We start from the raw sequence: 12,180 nt of genomic DNA on the forward strand, positions 1-12,180 counted from the left end.
TTGTTATGGCGTTGCCATGGCGATGACCGAAACCTTCCATGTTATTCCAATGGGGAAATCACCAGAACATGTTTACACTTTAGACTTTCACCAACTCCTCCCCCTCAGGGCGTCAGCCCTATCAACGTGAAATTTGGTGAGACTCATCTTCAGGGGTAAAAGTTATCCACATTTTTATTCAAAGAGTCACGGTGTCTGTGCGGCAAAGCCGCACATTTTGCCAAGAATTCAAAATAAAATGTCTTTTTGATGTAAAACAAAGGGGAGAAGATGTGACAGCGTCACAGATTCAGCAGTAGGCGTAATAAAAGGACAATTGGGGCGCGTTAGCGCCCCCTCCTCTTGCGGCGTGGCGGCGGTGTGGCGGCGGCGTGGCGGCGGCGTGGCGAGGGCCGATCATTGCCGCTTGCGGCTATATTTTATTATTATTATCATTATTATTAATAATCAATAAATGATGATGTTTGTGCAGCAGCTGGGGCTCTGTTCTTCTGGTGGTGAGTATTTCATATTATTCTGTTGAGTGTTTGTTTGTGGAGCTCATCAGTGACTGTACTGCAGTAGTCAGAGTACACAGTGTACTGCAGTAGTCAGAGTACACAGTGTACTGCAGTAGTCAGAGTACACAGTGTACTGCAGTACTCAGAGTACACAGTGTACTGCAGTACTCAGAGTACACGAGTACCTGGAGCTTGGGCCGTGCGGCTGCTGTAAACATCTTTGACTGGAAGCTGCTGATCTCGAGAGGCTTTCAGTTGGATGTTTGCAGCAGCCCACTGCCAGAACCCACCCAGAACCAGCCTAGAACCAGTCCAGAACTAGTCCCGTATACAGAACCAGGACCTGCTCAGTTCTTTCTAGTCCAGTTGTTCTCAAACCTTTTACATCACAAGTGGCACCAAAGAAAAGATCTGTCTTTCAGAACCAGCTTGATCTGGACCGGGTCTAAAACAGGACCAGTTCAGGACCAGTTCAGGACCAGTTCAGGACCAGTTCAGGACCAGTTCAGGACCAGTTCAGGGGCCAAACCAGAACTTAGTTTGGAATTAACCATTTCAAGAGTCGTTTTAACTGAGAAATTACATTAAAATACACTAAAAATGACAAAAACACAGTAAATGAAGAGGCCCTGGCCCTGGCCCTGGTCCTGGTCCTGGTCCTGGTCCTGGTCCTGGTCCTGGTCCTGGCCCTGGTCCTGGTCCTGGCCCTGGCCCTGGTCCTGGTCCTGGTCCTGGTCCTGGTCCTGGTCCTGGTCCTGGCCCTGGTCCTGGTCCTGGTCCTGGTCCTGGTCCTGGTCCTGGCCCTTGTCTTTGGTCCAGTTTGGGGCGTTACAGGAAGTGGGTGTAACAGAGGAAGGAAGTCCTGATAAACACGTCGCTCCAAGACTCAAGATCTGACCCAGAGTCTGGTCCTGTCCCACCCCTAAACCAGAACCTGGACCAGAACCAGAACCTGGACCAGAACCAGAACTAGAACTAAACCAGAACCAGACCAGAACCAGACCTGGATCTGGTCCATCTGGACCTGGACCGGGGAAAACGAGGACTAAAGTTCACAGTTCTGACTTTGACACAGAAAACGACGACTTCCTGTGCCACTTTCATGTGTTGTTTACTTGTTTACTTCCTCTTTGTTTACCGGACCCTCTGAGTTTGAGCCGTGTAAACATCCTACACTCTCGGTGTGCTGCCCCCGTGTGGCCGAGGGTGGGACTGTTTGCTCCGCTCGCCTCAGACACCGACTCCGCCCACCTCAGACACGACTCCGCCCGCCTCCAGACACGACTCCGCCCGCCTCCAGACACGACTCCGCTCGCCTCAGACACCGACTCCGCCCGCCTCAGGCACCGACTCCGCCCGCCTCAGACACGACTCCGCTCGCCTCAGACACCGACTCCGCCCACCTCAGACATGACTCCGCCCGCCTCAGACACTGACTCCGCCCGCCTCAGACACTGACTCCGCCCGCCTCAGACACCGACTCCGCCCGCCTCAGACATCGACTCCGCCCGCCTCAGACACTGACTCCGCCCGCCTCAGACACCGACTCCGCCCGCCTCAGACACTGACTCCGCCCGCCTCAGACACTGATTCCGCCCGCCTCAGACACTGATTCCGCCCGCCTCAGACACTGATTCCGCCCGCCTCAGACACTGACTCCGCCCGCCTCAGACACTGACTCCGCCCGCCTCAGACACTGACTCCGCCCGCCTCAGACACTGACTCCGCCCGCCTCAGACACTGACTCCGCCCGCCTCAGACACTGACTCCGCCCGCCTCAGACACTGATTCCGCCCGCCTCAGACACTGACTCCGCCCGCCTCAGACACTGACTCCGCCCGCCTCAGACACTGACTCCGCCCGCCTCAGACACTGACTCCGCCCGCCTCAGACACTGATTCCGCCCGCCTCAGACACTGACTCCGCCCGCCTCAGACACTGACTCCGCCCGCCTCAGGCACCGACTCCGCCCGCCTCAGACACGACTCCGCTCGCCTCAGACACCGACTCCGCCCACCTCAGACATGACTCCGCCCGCCTCAGACACTGACTCCGCCCGCCTCAGACACTGACTCCGCCCGCCTCAGACACCGACTCCGCCCGCCTCAGATATCGACTCCGCCCGCCTCAGACACTGACTCCGCCCGCCTCAGACACTGACTCCGCCCGCCTCAGACACCGACTCCGCCCGCCTCAGACATCGACTCCGCCCGCCTCAGACACTGACTCCGCCCGCCTCAGACACCGACTCCGCCCGCCTCAGACACTGACTCCGCCCGCCTCAGACACTGATTCCGCCCGCCTCAGACACTGACTCCGCCCGCCTCAGACACTGATTCCGCCCGCCTCAGACACTGACTCCGCCCGCCTCAGACACTGACTCCGCCCGCCTCAGACACTGACTCCGCCCGCCTCAGACACTGACTCCGCCCGCCTCAGACACTGACTCCGCCCGCCTCAGACACTGACTCCGCCCGCCTCAGACACTGATTCCGCCCGCCTCAGACACTGACTCCGCCCGCCTCAGACACTGACTCCGCCCGCCTCAGACACTGACTCCGCCCGCCTCAGACACTGATTCCGCCCGCCTCAGACACTGACTCCGCCCGCCTCAGACACTGATTCCGCCCGCCTCAGACACTGACTCCGCCCGCCTCAGACACTGACTCCGCCCGCCTCAGACACTGACTCCGCCCGCCTCAGACACTGATTCCGCCCGCCTCAGACACTGACTCCGCCCGCCTCAGACACTGATTCCGCCCGCCTCAGACACTGACTCCGCCCGCCTCAGACACTGATTCCGCCCGCCTCAGACACTGACTCCGCCCGCCTCAGACACTGACTCCGCCCGCCTCAGACACTGACTCCGCCCGCCTCAGACACTGACTCCGCCCGCCTCAGACACTGACTCCGCCCGCCTCAGACACTGACTCCGCCCGCCTCAGACACTGATTCCGCCCGCCTCAGACACTGACTCCGCCCGCCTCAGACACTGACTCCGCCCGCCTCAGACACTGACTCCGCCCGCCTCAGACACTGACTCCGCCCGCCTCAGACACTGATTCCGCCCGCCTCAGACACTGACTCCGCCCGCCTCAGACACTGACTCCGCCCGCCTCAGGCACCGACTCCGCCCGCCTCAGACACGACTCCGCTCGCCTCAGACACCGACTCCGCCCACCTCAGACATGACTCCGCCCGCCTCAGACACTGACTCCGCCCGCCTCAGACACTGACTCCGCCCGCCTCAGACACCGACTCCGCCCGCCTCAGATATCGACTCCGCCCGCCTCAGACACTGACTCCGCCCGCCTCAGACACTGACTCCGCCCGCCTCAGACACCGACTCCGCCCGCCTCAGACATCGACTCCGCCCGCCTCAGACACTGACTCCGCCCGCCTCAGACACCGACTCCGCCCGCCTCAGACACTGACTCCGCCCGCCTCAGACACTGATTCCGCCCGCCTCAGACACTGACTCCGCCCGCCTCAGACACTGATTCCGCCCGCCTCAGACACTGACTCCGCCCGCCTCAGACACTGACTCCGCCCGCCTCAGACACTGACTCCGCCCGCCTCAGACACTGACTCCGCCCGCCTCAGACACTGACTCCGCCCGCCTCAGACACTGACTCCGCCCGCCTCAGACACTGATTCCGCCCGCCTCAGACACTGACTCCGCCCGCCTCAGACACTGACTCCGCCCGCCTCAGACACTGACTCCGCCCGCCTCAGACACTGATTCCGCCCGCCTCAGACACTGACTCCGCCCGCCTCAGACACTGATTCCGCCCGCCTCAGACACTGACTCCGCCCGCCTCAGACACTGACTCCGCCCGCCTCAGACACTGACTCCGCCCGCCTCAGACACTGATTCCGCCCGCCTCAGACACTGACTCCGCCCGCCTCAGACACTGATTCCGCCCGCCTCAGACACTGACTCCGCCCGCCTCAGACACTGACTCCGCCCGCCTCAGACACTGACTCCGCCCGCCTCAGACACTGACTCCGCCCGCCTCAGACACTGACTCCGCCCGCCTCAGACACTGACTCCGCCCGCCTCAGACACTGATTCCGCCCGCCTCAGACACTGACTCCGCCCGCCTCAGACACTGACTCCGCCCGCCTCAGACACTGACTCCGCCCGCCTCAGACACTGACTCCGCCCGCCTCAGACACTGATTCCGCCCGCCTCAGACACTGACTCCGCCCGCCTCAGACACTGATTCCGCCCGCCTCAGACACTGACTCCGCCCTCTGTGTTTGATGGACTTTATTATAAAACTTGAGCACAGAACAGTGACTCTGAAGAATGAGAAGAAGAATACACTTTAAAAATAACAGTTTTTTTAATTCCTCTTCTTTTTAGAGACTTTTGGAACAAAGACGCTGCTTTATGAAATCACAATGAGAAATAACAATATTTACAAATAAAATCCTTTAATCATCATATTTCAACCTTTTATTTTGGTTTCAAATGTATTAAAGCTTTAATAACATCGTTTGACTTGAAAACCATTTTTCTTTATGATAAATAATTATATTGAGGTTATTTGTATTGAGGCTTTTATTCTGAAAAGCCGTGTATTGATGAAGTATTGATGAAGTATTGATGAAGTATTGATGAAGTATTGATGAAGTATTGATGAAGTATTGATGATAACGTTGCAATTTATCATGTGAAGGTCACAGCGCCCTCTCCTGGACATCCCGTGGAACTGCAGGCCACGTGGGACCTGCTGCTGATAAAATATTTTAATCCAAAAAAGAAAAACTGTCAAACATAAACAAAATCACAAGGAAAATGTGTTTGTTTGTTTGACACGCATCAACAAAATAAACATAACTGTAAATGTATCAGAATTTATTCATCTTCAAGCTCTTGTTTAGGAGTCGCAGTGACTTTGGGCCTGAGGTGGGTTCAGCCAAGACAGAGGCCGGTCCTGGTTTAGTCTTGGCTTAGTCTTGGCTTAGTCTTGGTTTAGTCTTGGTTTAGTCCTGGTTTAGTCTTGGCTTAGTCTTGGCTTAGTCTTGGTTTAGTCTTGGTTTAGTCCTGGTTTAGTCTTGGTTTAGTCCTGGTTTAGTCCTGGTTAAGTCCTGGTTTAGTCCTGGTTTAGTCCTGGTTTAGTCTTGGTTTAGTCTTGGTTTAGTCCTGGTTTAGTCTTGGTTTAGTCTTGGTTTAGTCCTGGTTTAGTCCTGGTTTAGTCTTGGTTTAGTCTTGGTTTAGTCCTGGTTTAGTCCTGGTTTAGTCCTGGTTTAGTCTTGGTTTAGTCCTGGTTTAGTCTTGGTTTAGTCCTGGTTTAGTCCTGGTTTAGTCTTGGTTTAGTCCTGGTTTAGTCTTGGTTTAGTCTTGGTTTAGTCTTGGTTTGGTCTTGGTTTGGTCTTGGTTTGGTCTTGGTTTAGACCTGGTTTAGTCCTGGTTTAGTCCTGGTTTAGTCCTGGTTTAGTCCTGGTTTAGACCTGGTTTAGTCTTTGTTTAGAGCTGGTTTAGTCCTGGTTTAGTCCTGGTTTATTCCTGGTTTAGTCCTGGTTTAGACCTGGTTTAGACCTGGTTTAGTCTTGGTTTAGACCTGGTTTAGTCTTGGTTTAGACCTGGTTTAGTCCTGGTTTAGTCCTGGTTTAGTCTTGGTTTAGTCTTGGTTTAGTCCTGGTTTAGTCCTGGTTTAGTCCTGTCCTGGTTTAGTCCTGGTTTAGTCTTGGTTTAGTCTTGGTTTAGACCTGGTTTAGTCTTGGTTTAGTCCTGGTTTAGTCCTGGTTTAGTCCTGGTTTAGTCTTGGTTTAGTCTTGGTTTAGTCTTGGTTTAGTCCTGGTTTAGTCCTGGTTTAGTCCTGTCCTGGTTTAGTCCTGGTTTAGTCTTGGTTTAGTCTTGGTTTGGTCTTGGTTTAGTCCTGGTTTAGTCTTGGTTTAGTCCTGGTTTAGTCCTGGTTTAGTCCTGGTTTAGTCCTGGTTTAGTCTTGGTTTAATCTTGGTTTAGTCCTGGTTTAGTCTTGGTTTAATCTTGGTTTAGTCCTGGTTTAGTCCTGGTTTAGTCCTGGTTTAGTCTTGGTTTAGTCCTGGTTTAGTCCTGGTTTAGTCCTGGTTTAGTCCTGGTTTAGTCCTGGTTTAGTCTTGGTTTGGTCTTGGTTTAGTCCTGGTTTAGTCTTGGTTTAGTCCTGGTTTAGTCCTGGTTTAGTCCTGGTTTAGTCTTGGTTTAGTCTTGGTTTAGTCTTGGTTTAGTCTTAGTTTAGTCCTGGTTTAGTCCTGGTTTAGTCTTGGTTTAGTCTTGGTTTAGTCCTGGTTTAGTCCTGGTTTAGTCCTGGTTTAGTCCTGGTTTAGTCTTGGTTTAGTCCTGGTTTAGTCCTGGTTTAGTCCTGGTTTAGTCTTGGTTTAGTCCTGGTTTAGTCCTGTTTTAGTCCTGGTTTAATCTTGGTTTAGTCCTGGTTTAGTCCTGGTTTAGTCCTGGTTTAGTCTTGGTTTAGTCCTGGTTTAGTCTTGGTTTAGTCCTGGTTTAGTCCTGGTTTAGTCCTGGTTTAGTCCTGGTTTAGTCCTGGTTTAGTCTTGGTTTAGTCCTGGTTTAGTCCTGGTTTAGTCTTGGTTTAGTCTTGGTTTAGTCTTGGTTTGGTCTTGGTTTAGACCTGGTTTAGTCCTGGTTTAGTCCTGGTTTAGTCTTGGTTTAGTCCTGGTTTAGTCCTGGTTTAGTCCTGGTTTAGTCCTGGTTTAGTCTTGGTCTAGTCCTGGTTTAGTCCTGGTTTAGTCTTGGTTTAGTCCTGGTTTAGTCCTGGTTTAGTCTTGGTTTAGTCTTGGTTTAGACCTGGTTTAGTCCTGGTTTAGTCCTGGTTTAGTCCTGGTTTAGTCCTGGTTTAGTCTTGGTTTAGTCCTGGTTTAGTCCTGGTTTAGTCCTGGTTTAGTCTTGGTTTAGTCCTGGTTTAATCCTGGTTTAGTCCTGGTTTAGTCTTGGTTTAGTCCTGGTTTAGTCTTGGTTTAGTCCTGGTTTAGTCCTGGTTTAGTCTTTGTTTAGTCCTGGTTTAGTCTTGGTTTAGTCCTGGTTTAGTCTTGGTTTAGTCCTGGTTTAGTCTTGGTTTAGACCTGGTTTAGTCCTGGTTTAGTCCTGGTTTAGTCCTGGTTTAGTCTTGGTTTAGTCCTGGTTTAGTCCTGGTTTAGTCCTGGTTTAGTCTTGGTTTAGTCCTGCTTTAGTCTTGGTTTAGTCTTGGTTTTTGTCCTGGTTTAGTCCTGGTTTAGTTCTGGTTTAGTCCTGGTTTAGTCCTGGTTTAGTCCTGGTTTATACCTGGTTTAGTCCTGGTTTAGTCTTGGTTTAGACCTGGTTTAGTCTTTGTTTAGAGCTGGTTTAGTCCTGGTTTAGTCCTGGTTTATTCCTGGTTTATTCCTGGTTTAGACCTGGTTTAGACCTGGTTTAGTCTTGGTTTAGACCTGGTTTAGTCTTGGTTTAGACCTGGTTTAGTCCTGGTTTAGTCCTGGTTTAGTCCTGGTTTAGTCTTGGTTTAGTCCTGGTTTAGTCCTGGTTTAGTCCTGTCCTGGTTTAGTCCTGGTTTAGTCTTGGTTTAGTCTTGGTTTAGACCTGGTTTAGTCTTGGTTTAGACCTGGTTTAGTCCTGGTTTAGTCCTGGTTTAGTCCTGGTTTAGTCCTGGTTTAGTCTTGGTTTAGTCCTGGTTTAGTCCTGGTTTAGTCCTGTCCTGGTTTAGTCCTGGTTTAGTCTTGGTTTAGTCTTGGTTTGGTCTTGGTTTAGTCCTGGTTTAGTCTTGGTTTAGTCCTGGTTTAGTCCTGGTTTAGTCCTGGTTTAGTCCTGGTTTAGTCTTGGTTTAGTCTTGGTTTAGACCTGGTTTAGTCCTGGTTTAGTCCTGGTTTAGTCCTGGTTTAGTCTTGGTTTAGTCCTGGTTTAGTCCTGGTTTAGTCCTGGTTTAGTCTTGGTTTAGTCCTGCTTTAGTCTTGGTTTAGTCTTGGTTTTTGTCCTGGTTTAGTCCTGGTTTAGTTCTGGTTTAGTCCTGGTTTAGTCCTGGTTTAGTCCTGGTTTATACCTGGTTTAGTCCTGGTTTAGTCTTGGTTTAGACCTGGTTTAGTCTTTGTTTAGAGCTGGTTTAGTCCTGGTTTAGTCCTGGTTTATTCCTGGTTTAGTCCTGGTTTAGACCTGGTTTAGACCTGGTTTAGTCTTGGTTTAGACCTGGTTTAGTCTTGGTTTAGACCTGGTTTAGTCCTGGTTTAGTCCTGGTTTAGTCCTGGTTTAGTCTTGGTTTAGTCCTGGTTTAGTCCTGGTTTAGTCCTGTCCTGGTTTAGTCCTGGTTTAGTCTTGGTTTAGTCTTGGTTTAGACCTGGTTTAGTCTTGGTTTAGACCTGGTTTAGTCCTGGTTTAGTCCTGGTTTAGTCCTGGTTTAGTCCTGGTTTAGTCTTGGTTTAGTCCTGGTTTAGTCCTGGTTTAGTCCTGTCCTGGTTTAGTCCTGGTTTAGTCTTGGTTTAGTCTTGGTTTGGTCTTGGTTTAGTCCTGGTTTAGTCTTGGTTTAGTCCTGGTTTAGTCCTGGTTTAGTCCTGGTTTAGTCCTGGTTTAGTCTTGGTTTAATCTTGGTTTAGTCCTGGTTTAGTCTTGGTTTAATCTTGGTTTAGTCCTGGTTTAGTCCTGGTTTAGTCCTGGTTTAGTCCTGGTTTAGTCTTGGTTTGGTCTTGGTTTAGTCCTGGTTTAGTCCTGGTTTAGTCTTGGTTTAGTCCTGGTTTAGTCCTGGTTTTGTCCTGGTTTAGTCCTGGTTTAGTCTTGGTTTAGTCCTGGTTTAGTCCTGGTTTAGTCCTGGTTTAGTCTTGGTTTAGTCCTGGTTTAGTCTTGGTTTAGTCCTGGTTTAGTCCTGGTTTAGTCTTGGTTTAGTCTTAGTTTAGTCCTGGTTTAGTCCTGGTTTAGTCTTGGTTTAGTCTTGGTTTAGTCCTGGTTTAGTCCTGGTTTAGTCTTGGTTTGGTCTTGGTTTAGTCCTGGTTTAGTCCTGGTTTAGTCCTGGTTTAGTCTTGGTTTAGTCCTGGTTTAGTCCTGGTTTAGTCTTGGTTTAGTCTTGGTTTAGTCCTGGTTTAGTCCTGGTTTAGTCCTGGTTTAGTCTTGGTTTAGTCCTGGTTTAGTCCTGGTTTAGTCTTGGTTTAGTCTTGGTTTAGTCCTGGTTTAGTCCTGGTTTAGTCTTGGTTTGGTCTTGGTTTAGTCCTGGTTTAGACCTGGTTTAGTCTTGGTTTAGACCTGGTTTAGTCCTGGTTTAGTCCTGGTTTAGTCCTGGTTTAGTTCTGGTTTAGTCTTGGTTTAGTCCTGGTTTAGACCTGGTTTAGTCCTGGTTTAGTCCTGGTTTAGTCTTGGTTTAGTCTTGGTTTGGTCTTGGTTTAGTCCTGGTTTAGTCCTGGTTTAGTCCTGGTTTAGTCTTGGTTTAGTCCTGGTTTAGTCCTGGTTTAGTCTTGGTTTAGTCCTGGTTTAGTCTTGGTTTAGACCTGGTTTAGTCCTGGTTTAGTCCTGGTTTAGTCCTGGTTTAGTCTTGGTTTAGACCTGGTTTAGTCCTGGTTTAGTCCTGGTTTAGTCCTGGTTTAGTCTTGGTTTAGTCCTGGTTTAGTCTTGGTTTAGTCTTGGTTTAGTCCTGGTTTAGTCCTGGTTTAGTCTTGGTTTAGTCTTGGTTTAGTCCTGGTTTAGTCTTGGTTTAGTCCTGGTTTAGTCCTGGTTTAGTCCTGGTTTAGACCTGGTTTAGTCTTGGTTTAGTCCTAGTTTAGTCCTGGTTTAGTCCTGGTTTAGTCTTGGTTTAGTCTTGGTTTAGTCCTGGTTTAGTCCTGGTTTAGTCTTGGTTTGGTCTTGGTTTAGTCCTGGTTTAGTCCTGGTTTAGTCCTGGTTTAGTCTTGGTTTAGTCCTGGTTTAGTCCTGGTTTAGTCTTGGTTTAGTCTTGGTTTAGTCCTGGTTTAGTCCTGGTTTAGTCCTGGTTTAGTCTTGGTTTAGTCCTGGTTTAGTCCTGGTTTAGTCTTGGTTTAGTCTTGGTTTAGTCCTGGTTTAGTCCTGGTTTAGTCTTGGTTTGGTCTTGGTTTAGTCCTGGTTTAGACCTGGTTTAGTCTTGGTTTAGACCTGGTTTAGTCCTGGTTTAGTCCTGGTTTAGTCCTGGTTTAGTTCTGGTTTAGTCTTGGTTTAGTCCTGGTTTAGACCTGGTTTAGTCCTGGTTTAGTCCTGGTTTAGTCTTGGTTTAGTCTTGGTTTGGTCTTGGTTTAGTCCTGGTTTAGTCCTGGTTTAGTCCTGGTTTAGTCTTGGTTTAGTCCTGGTTTAGTCCTGGTTTAGTCTTGGTTTAGTCCTGGTTTAGTCTTGGTTTAGACCTGGTTTAGTCCTGGTTTAGTCCTGGTTTAGTCCTGGTTTAGTCTTGGTTTAGACCTGGTTTAGTCCTGGTTTAGTCCTGGTTTAGTCCTGGTTTAGTCTTGGTTTAGTCCTGGTTTAGTCTTGGTTTAGTCTTGGTTTAGTCCTGGTTTAGTCCTGGTTTAGTCTTGGTTTAGTCTTGGTTTAGTCCTGGTTTAGTCTTGGTTTAGTCCTGGTTTAGTCCTGGTTTAGTCCTGGTTTAGACCTGGTTTAGTCTTGGTTTAGTCCTGGTTTAGTCCTGGTTTAGTCCTGGTTTAGTCCTGGTTTAGACCTGGTTTAGTCTTGGTTTAGTCTTGGTTTAGACCTGGTTTAGACCTGGTTTAGTCTTGGTTTAGACCTGGTTTAGTCCTGGTTTAGTCCTGGTTTAGTCCTGGTTTAGTCTTGGTTTAGTCCTGGTTTAGTCTTGGTTTAGTCTTGGTTTAGTCCTGGTTTAGTCCTGGTTTAGTCTTGGTTTAGTCCTGGTTTAGTCCTGGTTTAGTCTTGGTTTAGTCTTGGTTTAGTCCTGGTTTAGTCTTGGTTTAGTCCTGGTTTAGTCCTGGTTTAGTCCTGGTTTAGACCTGGTTTAGTCTTGGTTTAGTCCTGGTTTAGTCCTGGTTTAGTCCTGGTTTAGTCCTGGTTTAGACCTGGTTTAGTCTTGGTTTAGTCTTGGTTTAGACCTGGTTTAGACCTGGTTTAGTCTTGGTTTAGACCTGGTTTAGTCCTGGTTTAGTCCTGGTTTAGTCCTGGTTTAGTCTTGGTTTAGTCCTGGTTTAGACCTGGTTTAGTCCTGGTTTAGTCCTGGTTTAGTCCTGGTTTAGTCTTGGTTTAGTCTTGGTTTAGTCCTGGTTTAGTCCTGGTTTAGTCCTGGTTTAGTCTTGGTTTGGTCTTGGTTTAGTCTTGGTTTGGTCTTGGTTTAGTCTTGGTTTAGTCCTGGTTTAGTCCTGGTTTAGTCCTGGTTTAGTCTTGGTTTAGTCTTAGTTTAGTCCTGGTTTAGTCTTGGTTTACTCTTGGTTTAGTCCTGGTTTAGTCCTGGTTTAGTCCTGGTTTAGTCTTGGTTTGGTCTTGGTTTAGTCCTGGTTTAGTCTTGGTTTAATCTTGGTTTAGTCCTGGTTTAGTCTTGGTTTAGTCCTGGTTTAGTCTTGGTTTAGTCTTGGTTTAGTCCTGGTTTAGTCCTGGTTTAGTCTTAGTTTAGTCTTGGTTTATTCTTAGTTTAGTCCTGGTTTAGTCTTGGTTTAGTCTTGGTTTAGACCTGGTTTAGTCCTGGTTTAGTCCTGGTTTAGTCTTGGTTTAGCCCTGGTTTAGTCCTGGTTTAGTCCTGGTTTAGTCTTGGTTTAGTCTTGGTTTAGTCCTGGTTTAGTCCTGGTT

This window comes from Eucyclogobius newberryi, unplaced genomic scaffold (genome assembly GCF_026437365.1).
Source record: "Eucyclogobius newberryi isolate DKJ021-1_F unplaced genomic scaffold, fEucNew1.0.hap1 SCAF_8, whole genome shotgun sequence".
NCBI lineage: Eukaryota > Metazoa > Chordata > Actinopteri > Gobiiformes > Gobiidae > Eucyclogobius > Eucyclogobius newberryi.